The sequence below is a fragment of the Manis pentadactyla genome, chromosome 15, assembly GCF_030020395.1.
Source record: "Manis pentadactyla isolate mManPen7 chromosome 15, mManPen7.hap1, whole genome shotgun sequence".
NCBI lineage: Eukaryota > Metazoa > Chordata > Mammalia > Pholidota > Manidae > Manis > Manis pentadactyla.
The window spans coordinates 82,179,809-82,197,932 of record NC_080033.1 but is presented as its reverse complement, the minus strand read 5'-3'; the positions used below and the strand labels follow the sequence as shown (position 1 = coordinate 82,197,932).

Genomic DNA, 18,124 nt, shown 5'->3' with positions numbered 1-18,124 from the left:
ACAGGAAATTTTGCCTTTCTTCTGAAAATCCATCCGCTGCACGGAAATCCACAGCCAGGCTGATGCCCCAGCGGCGCTCGGAGCACATATCAGCTCCTGCTGATATGCACACACGCGTGACGACGGCTCCCGTCTGCAGTAAATGCCCCACGTCTCTGGGACAGAGCCCCCTGCAGACGGCCTGTCCACAGCCCACTGCTGCCGAGGGGGCTTCCTGGGACCTGGGAGTGCATCGCGGCTGTGACGGGAGCCAGCGGTTCCCCAAGCGGTCACCAGCCAGTCTGTCTGCCCTGCGACCTGACAGCCACGGGCTCTGACGCGCAGGAATGCCCATCGTCCTGATGGACAGAATGAGCTCTTGGCCAGAGAAAGCTATTTCCTGGGTAGGCGATGCTGTGAGGGTTCCCTCCCCTCCGCATAAGACACGCAGGCATGTGCTTGGGGGTTGCAGAGCTGCTCTGTAAACCCTAACAGGAGGCCTGCTGGCTGTGCATTTCTGACGCCTGTTATCAGGGTCTTGAGGCACACGGGCCCAGGGAGAGAGTGCGGCGCACGCTAGCTGGCACCTCTCTCCGAGCTCCTCTGCTCACAGGCCACTTTGTTCCTCTCTGGCTCAGTTTCCTCATTTGTAAAGTGAGTAAATAATGTGCAGCCCTCATGGCATGGGGGTGGCGCTCCGATGTGAATGTCACTTCTGTATTAGGGTTCCTGTCTCTGCAGGTGTTATCAGGACGAGCAAGAGCCCGGAAGCCGGGAGACCTAGGCCGGGTCCTTGATGGGCAAGGACGTGCCTGAATTCTCTGGGTCTCAGCCTTGCCATCGACATGACAGGGGTTCACCTGGGGCGGTGTCAGGGGTCACTTCTGGCTCGAACGTTCTAGGATTCTCCTTGACAGGAGGGCCTGTTTTTGATTGATTGTGGACTCAGGAAACGTGTGCTGAGTTAGTGAGCAAATGTGAGCATAAATGCTGAAGGAATAATGCCAATCCTAAGCATCATAAGGATTAGAAGAAAGAAGTTATCATTAGGACTGAGGAGGTCTGGAAGGCTTCCTGAGGAGGTGGCAGTGTGGCTTAGCCTTAAAGACCGGTGACAACTTGGATGGGTAGAAGGGGAGAGGAGGTGATATCCCGGTAGGAGAAACGGAGTGCACACAGGTGCCCAGAGAGAATGGAAATCAAGTCATGCCCCACAGGATGCGAGTGGCAGAGCAGAATGAATGCACGCTCTCTGCCGGGTGCCTGCCAGCACTCTTTCACAGGGAGCTGCTGGGGGCTGCGCTCCAGGAAGTCGAGGGAGTAAAAAAAACCAGGAAAAGGAGAGACACAGACCTTGGAAGATGGGGATGCAACCTAAGAGCAAGGCGAGACACTTCCTGGAGACACGGAGAAGGGGCGGTTCCAGAAGGAGAGCTGGGCTCCGGGCTCTGACACCCGGCTAAGATGGGTGGGCAGACGGTCTAAGGTGTTGGGAAGTATCGGGAGGGGATCCCATGACCGGCAGACAGTTTGGGGTTCAGCCAACCAAGCACAGCCAGCCAGCAAAACCCCAAGACACTGACAACAAACTAGCTTGACGGTGCGCGGAGGCTACGTGACCGCCTCGGAGTCAGCGCTGGCCACGGAGCTAACCAGGGCGGGCGTAGGAGGTCTAGTGCGGGGAACGAACACGGACCATCTAAGCAGAGCGCTCAGAGGCAGCGACACGTTCGTCTTCACAGTGACACGGAGGCAAAGTCCCAGGAATCGGCCCCAGGAATTGGGCGTAACTCCACGAGGTCAGAACAGGGTGCCGTGCGGAGAAGGACCGGGGAGGGTTAGCATTCCTCATGCCAGAGCTGCATCACCTCTGAACAGTGTGTACTTACAATTGCAGTAAGGTCAGAGGCTGAATGAGGAGTGAGATACACTTCGCCACACATGACTGACCAAGAAAAGGAGAAAATTTAAGGCCAGCAAGTGCTGCTCGGCGGGCCTGGGGCCAGGGCCGCCGTCCGGCTTGGGGGCACTGCAGCGGTGAGATGCACAGCGAAGCAGGAGAGTGAAAGGGCACAAGGAACATGGCCTCTGTGGAGGCACAGCCGGGCCGGCCAGCTGCACCCAGAGAGCCTGGCGGGGCGGAGACAGTGCATCCTGGGTGGAGCGGGCTCATAGGGGGCCCTGTGCTGTTGACCTGCCGCTCTCCTGTGCTTTGCCTATATTCACTTGACGCAGCAGATACATAATAATGAGAATGCGTGAAAATGCCCAGCCCGCGGGCCGCATGCAGCACTGGGGGCATGGAGGCCCTTCTGCATTCCCTCCTGGATCACAGCCCTTTACCTGGGTGCCTGGCACAGCTTAGTTTCAGCCCAGCTGAGAGATGGCATCTCGCTGGTGCTGACATTGCATCCCCTCCCGCACCTGCTGGAAACAAAGCCCCAGCAGGGGCCCAGCCAGGTGGGGGCGGCGGGGGAGGGGGGGTGAAGGCGACCTCTGAAGCCTGGATCAGCGGCCCCCACATGCCCAGCCTCCAGAGGATGGCATGTGGGCCTGGCTCCTGCAGGCAGGTGTGGGGGGTGGAGGAAGTGGGAGGGAGAGGAATGTGCTGTGCAAACAGGCAGAGAGCCCCGGCCGCCACCTGGGGATGGAGCCCCTGACAACAGCACATGTCAGCAACCAGGACGGCTGCCCTGCGACTCCAAGGAGTGTGTCGGTTCTGCCACACTTCAGGGCAGGCTGAATCCTGAGCCCCCACCTGCAGAGGGTTCTGTGGGGAAGGGTGGGGGCTTCTTAGGGGAGCGACCTGGGACCCACTGTGTGCATTCATCCATCTCCGGAGGACCAGGATGAACAACACCTCCAGGGACCAAAGACAATGCCTCTCCCATGAAGGGAATCCCATCCCTGGCTGGCTGCCCAGACCACGAGGCATCAGTGGGTACAGATGGTTCAGAAATAGAAACAAAATGCAGGCATCACAGACTGTGAGTCCTCAGAGTGCCGAGCTAACGACACCAGAGTTGACCCAGGGCCTTCACTGCGAGTTCCAGAAAGCCCTCTGTTCGGTGAAGTGTACTTTCTCTGGACACCTGCAGCTGTGGCTCCTCCCATGGCTGTAGCCCTGCCTGACACTCAGACCCTCTTGTGGGTGATGTGGGCCCCACCAGACACAGGAGCAGTCACCCAGCCTCAGCTCAGCCAGGCAGTGCCCTCTACCATCAGCCACAGGGTTGGTTCAGGGGTAGGCACGTGGCCCTCCCCCTGGCCCTGGGATGGTGATGACTGTGGCTCTGGAGCCATCCAAACAAAGCTCAGGGGCAGGTTAGGGAGAAGAACCAAACCCTGGAGGCATCATTTGACCTCAGAGTCCAGCAGTACCTGCACCTGGGTGGCTCTGTCATATGGGTCCATAAACTCTCTTGCTGCCCAAGCCTCCTCATGTGGGCTCTCTGTCACTTGTCCCAAAGCTGGCCTGGCTTGAGGCACTTGGCCTAGAAGCCAGGAGTTTGGGGCCCAGGCCCAGCTCTGCTCCAACCAGTCCCTGGACTGTCCTGTGGGTTTGACCACTGTCCCTCCCAATCCTGAGTTTGTGGATGAGATTGCTATTTGGGTTTGCAAAAAGTAAAGTGTTTGAATTTGGAAAAGGACAGCAAAAGCAAAGAAGAAAGGGCAAGACACAGAACTATGTCAGAGGTATGGGTACTGTTCTGGCTCAAAATAGTAGCCTTGTGACTCACAGTCACAGAATTCAGCTCCTGCAGCCCCGAGGCCAGGGGTGGCATCTTCTCCAGCTTGTGTGGGCATGACGTGGTGCCTGGGGGTCTGAAACTTGGTACCAGGCAACCCTTGACCTTTCTCTGAGTCAGCAGCTGGGCTCGCCAGGCCTCTAGGTTGCAGAGGGTCATTAGCAGGAGGATACACACGAGACGCCAACTTCTTCCCATGTGGAGCTGGGATGGGGGCCTGCCTGGAGCACCTCGGCACAGAGGAAGGGACAGAGTGCTGACAAGTGGTGAGTCCGTGAGCCTGGAACAACTGGCTGAGGGGAGAGCCAAGCACAGCCCCTCACCCAGGCGCCTGCCCCCTGTGGGGCTGCAGTGCCCCATCCCTCTGCACCCCCAACTCTGCTCCGTGGTGGCCCTGCTGGTAAAAGCCCTCAGGATGGCACTGAGGCCCTGTCTCCTTGCCCATCTGCAGCCTGGGCCTGTTGGTGGCTGGCTTCCTGATTGTTTTCCCTGGAGCCTGTTTTCAGGGGAGCCAGGGGCCCTGCCAGCTCATAAACCTGCAACATCATCAAAACATGGATGAAGCCAGTGCCCCTGGGCACCCCTGGGCCCGGCCTTCCCTTGGTTCACGGCTGACCGGGGCTTCTTGGTGGGGGACCAGAAAAGCAGCTCACTTTGCAAACTTGCCCCAGCTCCCTGAACCCCCGTCCATCATAAGATACTTTACAAGTGCAGAAAGGCCTAGAAAACAATATAACCCATAACCCCCACCCAGAATCTTTCTCCAACATTCCATTAGGAAAATGGTCAAACCTGTGGAGCAGCTGAAAGGACAGTGCGGCAAACAGCCACAGGTCACCGCTGAGGCTCACGGGTGTTCACGCCTCCCTCCGTCGGCCTCAGCACAAATGTGCCCACATCCCCATCCCTCCGTCCATCCATCGCTCCATCTTATTTTTTGGCACCAAAATCAAAGGAAATGGCAGACACCTGTGTGCACCATCCCCGAACACCTTAGCACACACTATTAACTGAATGGAAAACGTACACGTACACTTGAAATACACTCATGGGGAGGGTTCCAGCCAATGGGCTTTGACAGAGGCATCCCCCCATCTGACTCACACCCTGCCAGGATGGAGACGGTTTCCATCACGCCCAGAAGTTTCCTCGTGACCCCTCCGGGTCAGCCCTCTGGCTCCTCACCCAGCCAATGGCTTACCACCCGGCATTTGCTCCCATAAATGTCAAAGGCTAAAATAAACAATTTGTGCAGCAATGTCTTGAATCATTAGAAATGGGAAAGCGGGTTGGCAGGTTTCACGACCTAATGTGTTGGCCACATTCCTGACAACTGCACGGGTCCTGCTGTTCCCTTGAAGATGAGTGTCAGGACGCTCTGGATTCTGTGCGCCAGTTCACGGGGCTCAAGGGCTGCCAGGAAGTGGTGCGCTGCAGGACGCCCGCTTCCCCTCGCAAACCTCATCAGAGACAAGCCCGGGAAGCCGTTCCGAGGAAGCACTTTTATAGACGTGGTGAACAGCTGTGTCTGTCCGCCGGGGAGCGTGAGCGCAGTGGCTCTCGTAACGGGTCACTGCCTCGGGCAGGACACCCTGACGAGTTTACAGACAGGCTGTTCCTCGTGGCACTTGGCCACAGCCCACAGGCACCCACGGACAAGGGGCTTGGATTGGAAAGGGCACGTCTGGATGAGCGCTGGCTGTGTGCTGTGCTCACCCTGGCAACGCTCGGCACCTCTTACATGCCCCGCCGCACAGCCTGGCCCCAGATGTTCCCACAGCATCTCAGCGGGTGGACACTGGAAGACCATTCCCTTCTCACGGAAACCTGAACGGGGGGGCTGAGGGTACACCAGGTGGCACGAGCATGCCCCGCAGGCAGCCCTCCTCCCAATGGCCCTGGGGGCTGCTCTGCCAGGGCCAGCCTTCGATATGACCCCCACTTTCCAGCCTAAAGCACAGGATGAACATGCAGACCAGAAGCAGCACATGGAGGCACGGTCCCCGGCACGCAGGGCACCCCCAGCGCTGCCTTCCCCCTCCTGGGGACAGAGCCGACACCAGAGCCCTTTCCACCAAATGCCTCGAACCTGGTTGGAGACTATTTTCTATTCTGAGAACCACTCGAATGCCTGGATCAAATTTCTTTGTCCAGAACCATCCCCGAACCATGTGCCATTGTTGGCTTGGCATTGACCGGGCACCAAGGTTGGCACAAACCAGCCTGTGCACCAGTGTCGGCTCAACACTAACCACACACTGACGTCAGCGCAATGCTAGCCCGCGCACAATGCAACCATGACGATAAGCGTAAGTAAATCAGGCAGGACGTGGTGCCAAATCAAACCCCAAAGAGAAGAGAAGCTGCCTCTTACCTGCGGGACCCCTGGCCAAAGGCGGCATCTCTGTGGGTCCGTCCTCTGCCCGGCTCTTCTCTCTCAGCCACGCAGACCCTGCAGGTTACAAACAAGCATCTAGACACGTTCGAGGAACGGCAACAGGGCTTTGCTTGTCTCAGGAAATCGCCCTGACGTGGAGCCCTGGGGGTGGAGGGTGGGGCGGGGGGCTGCTGGGCACACCCGGGGCCGGGGCCCTGCCTGGGCTTCTTCCCAGCCACCCAGGTCTGCAAAGGCCACTGGGGGTGGGGGCAAGTGTGTGTTAACGTTTCTCCAACTGCTATGATCAGACACAGGTGTGCGTGGTCACAGACGGTCACAAACCGTCGCGGATGGGCACAGCCATCAAGGTGCCACGGCAACTTTTCCTTCACGCCTCCCTATTTCCCACCCCGTGTGCCCCCAGGGCTCCTCTGAGTCAATGGGTAGGAACCTAAGGTATTCTTGTTGGTCGCTGCATGGCGTCCCCGGGAGGAGAGGGTGCCCCTCGAGGAGGGGGTGATCCTGTCTGTCCCCTTCCCATGGGCATTCTGTGCAGGACCAACCAAAGCACAAAATGAGGCACCCCACCCGGGGAGGGCTTGGGGGGCACCCTGTGGGGTCCCTTCCATGGGCTCCCAGGGGTGGGCCTTTGTCTTCATGGGTCTCCACTGCCGCTTTCCTGGGGCTCCTTGTCCACCTCCTCCTGAATTCTGCCTCTCACTCTGGACCTTTCGGGGGGCAGCTTCTGGTCTGGGGCCCCTCCCGCCCTGGGGTTCCCCTGTGTGTGTGCACTTCTGAAAGAGCGTGGCTGTCTGCATGGGGCTGGCAGTGCTCCCAACACCAGCTTCTCTGGCACAGGGCTGTGGCCCTTCACCCCAAGGGCCCTTCCAGGCTGTCAAAGCGGAACAGCACGCGGGCCAGCTCACTACATCGCCGCACACCAAGTGTGCCGGGTAAAGGCCCAGCCTCGGCCGCGGCCTCCTCCCCGGGTGCCCCCGCCAGCCTGACGGGCCGCAGAGCTGCCGGTCAGCTGTCTGCTCAGTGACTTTTATGGGTGTGGGGCCACCTACTTTGCAACTCTGTTCATGACTTCATCATGTTGTTGTTTGTAATTGTGGTAAAACATACATGGCATAAAACTGGTCATTCCGACGACTTTGGGGACAGAGTTTACTTTGTGAAGTGTCCTCTCCCTGCTGCGGCCACCACCATTCACCCCTAACCTTGTAAAACCGGCCTCTGCCCCCATTCCGCATGACTCCCCTCCCGCCCCGGCCCTGGTGGCCGCCTTCTCCTTCCTGCCTCCGGGACTGACCCCTTTCGTCCTCCGGGATGTGGAGCCGCACAGTGTCTGTCCTCTGTGTCTGGGTACGTATCTCGTGGGGCTTCAGTCCTTTTCCTTGGTGGCCATGACCGAGCACGTTTATGGTTTGTTTGGCAAATGTGTGTTCAAGACTTTTGCCCGTTTTCCTGTTAAGGTATCGCCTTTTTCCTATTGGTTTGTGGGAATTCCACATGATGGTCCTTTGCCAGGTGGACATGGGCCCGGACGGCGCTGGAAGGCACAGGCCCCGGCGCCTCCCCAAGGCTGCCCCCCGGCACACCCCATGCCAGGGGAGCACGTGGCTTCCACTGTCAGCTTCATTCATTCATTCGCCCCATGGCCCTGCCCTCCGCCCGCACTCTGCTCCTGGACACGGTCGGGACCCAGCAGCGCCGACCAGGCAGCCGGCTTCCCTGTGCGTCCACGCGGGCCCTTCCCAGGCCCGCCAGGAGCTCCTGCCCCAGGCCTCGTGCCCCGCTGTCCCCGGGCGGTCCCGGCTGGCCTCCTGCTCACCAGCTCAGCCTCCAAGCCCCTGAAGCCACCTGAGCCCCTGGCCCACCCCCTCCCTGTGACAAGCCGCGCCTGTGCCTGTGCTCCGTGGTCTCTGTCAGGCTTGCCACGGCAGCTTTGCCATGGAATCCGTTACTGGTGATGACCAAGCAACAGTGCTGACATCCCTGAGCCCAAACCGGATGAGCGCGTGGCAGGGTGAGTGTGGTTCCCAGAGGGCTCAGCAGTCAACCACCAAACGGGGGCTTCCAGCAGGATGGCGCCCACCCGGGGGCAGGAAAGCAAGAGGGCAGAGCCAGGAGGAGCCCAATATGCGGAGGACACAGGCCCGAGGGGCCCTGGAGCAGGCGTGGGTGCAGCGAGGGGCCATCAGCTCCTGCCAGGTGGACGGACGAGCCGTTTCCTCCCCGTGGCCTCGCATCGCCCCCCATGCTGGCGACTCACCGAACCCCAGGGGCCAGCCTCGCAGGATGCCACACAGGCCGGGACGTGGCAGGCTCAGCAGGCAGCCGGGGCTGCTGTCCCTCCACTGGAACCTGAGCCCTGTCGGGAGGGATTCCTTAATGTGCAGGTTCGCCAGTTCATGGCCCGGTGGCACAAACCCCCGGAGCCCCTGGGATCTGCGTGTGTCCAGGGCCTAGCTTTAGGAAACCACTCTTCAGGCAGGACCCCGAGGTGGGGGCCTGCGGGCTCGGGGGGAGGGGCCCTTGGGGGGGGACCCTGAGGGCGGGGAGATGGTGCCTCTGGCCTGCCCTTTCCTGGTGGGCCCATCGTGGTGGGCTTGGCGGGTGGGCTCTGGACGCCTTTGAGCAGGGCTTTGCCCGGGGCCACCTGGAGAGAAGGACGTGCTTGTTTAGAGCTGTGGGTTCCCAAGTGGGGTCCTGGCACCAACTCCCCAGCCCTGGGGGCTGTGCCCAGTCCGAGGCTTGGTGAGCCATGGCTCGTGTCCACGTGCCCTCAAGGGCTCTGATGGGCTGGCATAGCTGGGCTCATGTGCGGGCAGACAGAGCACCTCCTGCTTCCCATGCAGGTGACAGGGCGTGCTTCCCTCCCAGTGCAGGGCACTGGGCAGGCCCCTGCCAGCCCCTCCTGGGCAGCGGCCTTCATCCTGACAGGGTGGGCTTGTCCGGGGGTAGGGGGCCTTCAGAACCCACCCACCGGGACAGCGGGATCTGGCACCAGACTGAGTGGGGAGAAGAGGGCTGCTGTTGGCAATCTCCTCCACACACATCCAGGCGCTTCCAGCCCCTAGACCTGGTTTCTAGAAAATGTGGGGCTGAAGGGCACCTGGCGTGGAGAGACTGATTCGGGGCTGGGCAGGGACGCTGGGGGGTGACCTCCCCTGCCGTGGATCAATGAAGGTGGAGGAAATTACTTAAAAAGGCATCGCAAAGTAGGATGGACTGAGGGATGGACAGACGGCTGAACACAGTGCTGTGGAGATGGGCAAGCTTGCAGGGAACCACATGTGGCGCAGCAGGGCCAGGGGGACTGGGTGCTGGGCACATGGTGTTCAGTGCATGGCTCTTTCCAGTGGCCTGGGTGTCTGAAAAATTTCACAGGAAACGTTGAGAAAAGATGAAACTGAGGATGAGGGCTGGGAAGAAAAAGAAAAGAATGCACACGCTTGGGAACCTGGTGGGGGAGGTCCTTTGTCCCCGCCGCGTGGATGGTCCCTGCAGCCCGGCCCCCAGACAGACGCCCATGGGCTTCCAATCAGCTGGGGAGGGCCGCTCGAATACAGGTGGGCTCTGGGGTTTTGTGTCTGGGAACCAGGTAAAGCGTGGACTCACTTGAGCCTGGGGACACTCGCCAGCTGAGAGGGCACCACAGAGCCTGGGGCACCGCCACGCCCTCCTCCTTAGTGGGAGGGCAGGTGGGGGGCCTGCAACACGCCAGAGCCACAAAGATTATCCAGCAAAACCACAGCCTTTGACAGAGTCAGGACGGAAAGCCAAGGCCGCAAAGCCGTGGGGTCAAGCCGGACCACCCACAACAGAAGGCGGCTGAGGTCGGGGACCCCAGAGGGACACTCAGACGAGAGAAGTCAGACCAGGAGGAAGGCGTGGGTTCCTTCCAAAGCCAGGGGGTGGGCGCCGGGCAGCAGGCGGCCGAGGGCTGCCCCTTCCCTGAGCAGTCACTGGCCTCCCTCCTGAGACCCCCACGGACCCCGCCTCCCCGGAGTCCTGTGATGTCCCGTACTGCTCCGGCCCTCCCAGTCCGCCCCGTGTCCCCTGCCCCCGGAGGCCGAGCTACCCAGCACCTCCGCTTCTCTTCTCAAGATGGGTTCGGAGCCCTCGCCGCCGAGCAGCAGGGCTGTCGGGCCTGGACAGTGAGGTCCTTCCAGATCTCTGTTCCGTTTATTTTCTCTCCTCTTTCTCCCGCCCCTTAGCTGAGTTGGCCTGAAACCCAGTGGTCAGTTGGTTTAAAAAAAATTAGCAAGGCGACATTTCTCACTGCCACTCCCTCCCCTGGCTTTCTGTAATCAGCCTGGAGGGCCCGAGGCCCTGAGGAGCTGGGGCGGCTGCCCTGCAGTGGGAGTGAGGGTGAGCTCGGTGGCAATGAGGTCCCGGGGGTGGTGGGCAGCCGTGTGGGCAGGCAAGGGGCCAGGACAGGGCTCGGAGCAGAGCAGAGCCACCTCCCTGCCCTTGCTGGGCTCCTTGGAACTGCTGGGTGAAGCCCCAGTGCCAGCTAAGCCTGGTGGTACAGCATGTGTGCGAATGGTACCTGGCACATTTCTCCGCAACACTGCTGGGTGGACCATTACCCGACAGATGGGTCCCCCAGCCCCAGCCCCATGGCTACACCGACGCCCAAAGGAAGACGCCCCCTGTCCCCTGCGGGTCCCGATGGTGGCCTCGGCACCAGGCCCTGTGCTGCAGTCAGCTTGGGAGCTGCAGTGGGGCTTCCCTGCTGGGCTCCCGCATAAGTGTCTGCTGTCTGGCACTGGGTAGAGAGGGCAGACACAGCCTAGGCCACCTTTTCCCTGCGGCAGCACAAGGGCAGTGGTGTCCAAGTGGTGTCCAAGCTGGCAGAAGGCCAGCTTCTGTAAGTGTGCTGTGTCTGGGGGCTTTGGTTGGAGAAACCAGGTCAGCAAGCCCTGTGTGTCCATCCTGTGTCCTGCCCCTGCTGGAGGGCAAACCGTGGACACCAAGTCACTATGCGGTCATGGTGCGGGGCATGGAGCCTCATAAACGCTAAATTGACCCACGTCTAACAGATAACAGATATTCCCTTAATATATAAAAAGCACCTAGAATCACTAAGAAAACCACCACAAAAGGAAAACGGGATAAAGGCTATGAGCAGGCAGTTCACAGAAGTGGCTCCCAAACACATAAAAAGAGCTCACCCTCACCCCTCACAACAGAAATGCAAAATAACATACTGAGCTATAAATCTGCAGCGATTAAGACACACAGTGCTATTGGCACAGGGAGAGACACTGAGACCAATGGGACGGAACAGAGGTTGGAAGTGGAGCCATACCATTTACAACCAACCGATGCTTGGCAGTGGTGCAAAGGAAACTCCAAGCGGACGACACACCTAAGTGTAAAATGCAAAGGCAGAAAACCTCTAGAAGGAGACTAGAGAGAGAAAGTCTGCTTGAATTTGAGGTTGCCAAGAAGTTTTTTTTCTTCGACATCCAAAAGCATGATTCGTGAAAGGAAAAAACTGATATAATGGATTCTATCAAAATTATTAATTTGCTCTATGGAAGACACTGTTTTGAAAATGAAATGATAAGTCATAGACCAAGAGAAAATCTTTGTGTATCACGTTTTTTTTTGTAAAATCTGTTTAATTTTGGCATAATAGCGGTTATTATATATTAATACTTCAAAATATTCTTTTGTGTTTGATAAACCACCAAAGAACTCAAAATAATGGTCTATAAACATGCTTTTGCTCCAAACACCAGGTCGCTATTGCATTGAAGACAGCGAATTCCATCACGGGGCTTGTATGACCCAGGGCCGCAGATCACGTATGACCCAGCAATCGCAGTCATAGGTGTTTTCCTGAGAACTGAAAACATATGTTCACACAAAGACTTGTACAGGAATGTTCATAGCAGTTTATTTGTAATGGCCTAAAACTTCAATAGAGAATATTTCAGGCAGGGGTTCCACATGTGTGCCTAGAATGTCCACTTGTTGATTAAAAAAACTATGTGATTTTTAGCCTTAGATGGTCTTTGGTAGCATCGCAATTATGGTCTGCACATGGCTTAGGTCCTTTTTTAGTGTCTAGAGATGAAACTGAAAATGTAAAGAACAATTCATTTTGCATACCAGCACTCTGCATTTTAGCACGATGGCATTCAGACTTAAGCAAGAAAACTTCACATGAAAGGTCAAGAACCAGTTTGCTTAAAATCTGAAGAAATTTCTTCTTAAAAGAAATAAGTATAGATACTATCGCAGGGAGCTGCATGATATCGTACTGTGAACTGGTAATAATAATGAGGTTCATGATAAGCAGATACAACATATTTCGGTTGAAGATGTTTAATGATTTCTTCCACAGTAGGTTTATATGCAGGAAGCACGTGCAAACTCCAGTCATACTCTCCTCAAAGTTCTGGAATACAAGGCTTCCTGTAGATGTTATTTGTGCAGTGCTGTTTTCTGAAATAATTTTTCCTTTTGTCTCGTGCCATTGGAATGTTGGGTCTATCACTTCATAATTCTGCAGTCGCTGGGCATAGCACATGTGGACTCTCTTGATGGAGCATGTCATATACTTCCACTGGATGATTTGATGATCCCACTATTTTCACCAAATATTGGGTCAAGTGAAAAGCTCTTGGTAATCAAATCAAATACCCAACTGGAAGGATTTACCACGTTTTCTATAAAGTGCTCATTTCTAGACTGTATAAAGAACTCTTAAAACTCAACAGTAAGAAACTAAACAAGCCACTTAAGCAACCAGCAAAAGATCTAAACAGACACTTGGCTAAAGAAGATACACAGATGGCCAGTAAGCGCAAGAAAAGATGCTCGGTGCCATCTGTTATCTGGGGAATGCAAATGAAAACGTGGGGATACCAGAACACACCTATCAGAACGGCCAACATCCAAGAAACTGACACCACGGTGAGCCGGCGAGGATGTGGAGCCACAGGAACTCCTGGGGGAGAGGACAGTGGCTGATCACAAAAGACACGCCCCAGAGACAGCTGGGGGGCAATGGCACGCACTGGTGGGCACATGGCTGCAAGTATTCATCACCCAGAGAACTGTGCGCCATTGCAAGTGAACTTTAATGCATGCACATTAGAAATGAACCGACCAGGATGGCAGGAGATCTGAGGACGGGATGCAGACCATGACCAGAGGCCCCACTTGTGTCACACACAAGACCCACTATCACTGAGGGGTGTGGAGAGAAAGGAGCTGACCTCGGTAATGTGAGAAAAGGACACCAAAGGACCAAAGAAGTGGACTCTGATGCCAAGACAAAGGATGCAACTGCACATTGAGACTAGAGTTGGTAGAGTTGCTTCTCAAGAGGAGATGGGTTAGTTTTCAAACTCTTCTATATGGATATTTGGGCTTGACAGATAAATAAATTTATGGTGGGTTGGGGGAGCCACGCGTCTCACTGTCGGAGTGGGAAGATGCAGGCAGGCAAGAAGGAAAGGCTGCTGTGGTCTGTATGTGCTGATTAGTCAGACATCAGCGTGAACTCTTGTTTAACTTAATACAGCTACAGATGGACAGATGGAGAAACACTGAAAGACCTGTGTGTACACACGGGTTAATATGTACATATATGTACCCTGGTTCTGTCTGCTCAGAAGGCCTAGAAACAGCAACATCTCAGGAGCAATGAGCACATCTGGTGCCCAGATCTTGCTTTCTAACACCTCCAGTTAAAGCAACCAGGGCTTCTTGGGGAGATGGCTGATTCTGGGACTGGGTCAGGGAATGTATGAGATGAGCTCAGAGTATCTCGTAGCACCAGAAAGTAAGGATACACTCAAAAAGTAGAAGGATAGGGTATGTCACAGGGTCACAGGGCCCAGCCTGGAAGAGCCACTGATGGCCAAAGCTGGACCAGCTGCGCAACCAGAAGGACGACACGGGATCAGGGCCCAGTGTGAAGTCGCCACCCATGAGGTCACACTGATGTACATAAATGGCTGAGCTTGTGAACACAGAGGGAAGAAGAGACGCGTGTCCTATAAACAAAATGCCAAAAAATTGCTGTAGATGCCTCCCCTCCAGGAGGGAGAACTGAATCCCTCTCTCCCCTCCTCAAAATTGAGGGTGACCTGGAGTTAATAATGCCTTGCTTCTGAAAAGAGCAATTTACAGTGGAGGAACCTGGTGAACACGACCACCTAGGTGGTCAAGGTCAATTTACCTGCAAAAAGTCCTGGTGACGGTGTGGACCCCCGGTAGGAGGTGGGGGAGCACTTTGTCTCTGTGTGTTCCTCCCCCAAACCTACCATCCCAGAGTAACCACAGGGAAAATGTCAGACGAACTCAAATTGAGGGGCATGTTACAGAATACCCAGCCAGTCCTTAAAAATGTCAAGGTCACCCAAACTGAGGGAAGTCTGAGAAGCTGTCCAGGGGAGGCTGAGGAGACCACAGGTCATGTGGGGTCCTGGGTGAGGTCCTGGAAGAGGCAGAGGACAGTGGGAAGCCCTCCGAAATCCGAGTAAAGCCTGGCATGCCTTCATGGCCAAGCACCACGCTTCCCCAGGTTTCAATGACCGTCACAGTGATAGGAGGTGTGTGTGTGCCCGGGGGATGCAACTGCGCCTGGGAGGTGTGAGTGCGCCTGGGAGGTGTGAGTGTGCCCGGGAGGTGTGAGTGTGCCCGGGAGGTGTGAGTGTGCCCGAGGGAAAGCCGAGAGGGGCGTGAGCAGGACCCCTGCTCCACTACTGCAACTTTTCTATCAGTCTAAAATTCTGCCAAAATAAAAAGGTTATTAATAAAGAAAAGACTTAAAACAATATTTTGCCAAAGAAGACATATGAATAGCAAATAAGCCCACAAAAAGGTGCCAACCTCACCAGCCATCAGGGGACACAAATTAAACCACTGTGAGACCTCCTCACACCCACTGGGGTGGCCCTGAGCTCAAGGATGGGCAACCCCAGGATCGGCCAGAGCGCAGAGAAACGGGGCCTGCTGCGCCGCCGGGTGAAATGGGGCAGCACTTGGAGACAGTCTGGAACTGTATGAGGGTTCCACCCAGGCTGACGAGGACCCAGCCACCCCGCTCCTCGGGATCCACCCAAGTGAGCTGGGTGCACATCCACAGAGACCTCCACAAGCCAGTGTCACAGCGGCCTTATCACGACGGCCTCAAGCCTAGAGCAGCCCAGATGCCAACCAACTGGCCACAGAGACAAAACACGGTGTAGCCACGCAGCGAAATGTGACTTGCAACATCAAAGGGCAAGGTTCTGACCTGCCACAAGGTGCATGAACCACAAAGAGCCAGGCTCAGCAGAAGAAGCTAGCATAGAACCACATACTGTCTGATCCTGCTTCCGGGGAATTTCCAGAAAAGGCAAATCTCTAGAAACAGAAATAGACCCGTGGTGGCGTGAGGCTGGAGGGGGTTCTCGGGGGCAAGGGGAGGTCTGAGGGCTGTGCTGCGGTTATGGCGGCAGCTCGGCAAATACACTGTGCAGCCAGTGCACGCGGGTTACAGCATCACTACTGTCACAAACAGGAGGGGAAAAGCAGGAAGACAGGCAGCCCCCCGGGGAGAGTTCCGTCCAGGAAAGGTCAGACGGGCCTGCTAATGAAAATGAATCTCTAATTCGTGAGTCCCGTCCAAGCATGGAAGCCATCTGAGACCCAAGAGCAAAGGCCCCCGGTGCACGCAGGATGGAGATGCACTGAGAGCAGACCACAGTGCCTGTGGCCAGCATCTTCATGCACTCAGGCAAGTCACCAATGGGTGTCCCTTCCCAGCCGGTGGGTGCCACCCACAGCGCCTGTGTGCCCCCAGAGGGGTGCGCCCGAAGCCGGCGGACATGGACGGGCTGTCTGCTGCGGTGAACGGGGAAGTCCCTCGTCTCCAGCTTCACCCCCATACTGCACAATATCCACCAAGAGTCATTCTGCACCCGCAGGGGGGCCCTGGCAGGACCCCTGTCTCCTCTCACAGGGGACCAGGCTCCAGGTCACATGGTGGCTGCTCTCATTCCGGACTAGACCCCCCACCCCAGGCACGTCCACCTCTCTTTCCCTGACCTCCCCACCCAGAGACCCGGGGCACCAGAGGTCCAGGAGGGCAGATGTGCCCCCCCCGTCAGCTGCACGTCGGATGGATGCGTGTTTACTGACACAGTGGAAGGTGGGGGAGGACACGCCCATCCCCAAGTTCAGACTGGGGGTGCGGCCTTGGGAAAATGGGCGCCGTTCTCTGGGCCTGGCTCCCACGTGCACGGAGGCCTGACGATCCTGCTGAGCACACGCCCCAGCACAGGGCCCAGCGGACGGAGGAGTTTGGCCTGTGGAGGCTGCTGGTGTCGCCTCTACTCCCAGGGCTTCCTTGCCAGGCAGCCTGGGCTGCATTCTCACTGTGGCAGTGTAGACGGCAGCCCTCGCCAGCAGCCACCACGTCCTCACAGCGTGCGACCCTGCCGGCTGACACACTGACCTCAGTCACTGCCAGAAGTCACCAGGGGCCAGTCCACACAGACCAGGGGGCACAGCGGACACCTGAGCCATTGGCAAGCACAGGCCACATCCTGCAGGACCCGAAGGTGGCTGGCGCCTTGGACTAGAAAACACAGCCTGGACAGGAGACGGGCTGACAGGTCCGGCCGGCTGGGGACAGGGGCCCTCAGTTCTGGGGGAGGGACACTGACCCGCTCACCTCCCACACACCCTGCCTCGCAGTCACAGCCCACAGCCGCGCGCTGTTTCTCACAGGGGCCCGAGAACCAAGCTGGGGGGCCCGTCACCCCCGCCTCACGGGTGGGAATGCCGAGGCTCAGGGCTGCGGGGCCCCAGCAATGCCCCCACTGTCCTGAGTGTGAGGTGGGCGTGGGCACGGCCCCAAGCACCGGGACGTGGGTCCTGGAGCCCGGCAAGCTCTCCATCGCTCGGGGCCTCTCCCTCGGGCGCTTCTGTCTTTCCTGGGCGGGTGTCGGTCTCGGAGCCAAGCTGGGTGAAGTCACCCTTGGGGTTGTTGGAGGACAAGGCAGTGACTCAACTGCACGAGAGATGGGGTGCTTCCAGGGCTGGGGGCCGGCCCTCCAGAGGGCAGCTCCCCGTGCCTTGGGAACCCAAATCGGCGTCTTGGCCCGAGAGGTCGCGTGCAAGGATAGAGGTGAGGGGGTGGCCGCTGAGACGTCCTCCTGAGGGTCAGGGCTGGAGGCGGCCCCCAGGGTCAGCCCAGAAAGGTCCGCCTGCCTTCCGTCCCTCGGGGAGGCAGGGTGGGGGGCCTGGCTTGTGCCCCTGCAGCTGCCTGCAGCACCCACCTCCCTGCCCGCTGGGAACACAGCCCCAAGAGCACCGATGAGGCACCTTCTGTGTGGCGTGGGTGCAAGAGCGGGCGCCACACTCGGGGGACCCAAGGCCACGGAAGGGCTGAGCGCCAGGCTCTAGAAGGTGTGGAAGCTTGGCGCCGCAGGAGAGGCCCCGGAGGGAGGCACGAGGGTGGGACGAGGCTGGGGGGCGTGGGGCTTGAGTTGGGGGCTGGGGCAGGGAATCGCAGAGCCCACACCCTGTGCTCCACGGGGCAGGCCGGAGGGGGCACCACGAGATGCCCCCTCCCACTGCTGGCCCTGGTGTGGGGGGAGAACCAGCTGTCCCTGGGGAGCAGAGGGACCCAGGCGCCTGGGCACCAGGACTGTGCAGGCAGTGCCAGGGAGCCGATCTGGAGCTGGGACAGGGCCCGCTGGGCAGAGCCCCCCGCCCCACCGTCCCCATGAGCACCCGAGCCCTGTGGGCGTGGCATCGAGCTCTGTCCTCTCCAAAGGGAGGCTGGCGGGACTGGCGGCTCCCTGGCACAAGAAGGCACGCCAGCCAGGCCTCCCGTCCGTGCCTCCCCCTGCCCTGGGGCCTCCTGCCAAGGTGCGCGTCCCTGGCACCGGGCCCTGGGCCGCGGGAACTGCTGCTGCCCTAATCACGGGAGCGCCCATCACAGAAGAGGGGGTGCTCCTCACACGGACAGGCCCACAAACGCTCACTCCCAGGA

General features: G+C 58.0%; 1 pseudogene; it reads right to left on the bottom strand.

Annotated features, from left to right (window-relative positions):
* Window positions 1-11,779: 11,779 nt before the first annotated feature.
* On the bottom strand, window positions 11,780-17,024 carry LOC118931554 (zona pellucida-binding protein 1-like; annotated as a pseudogene).
* Window positions 17,025-18,124: the final 1,100 nt, after the last annotated feature.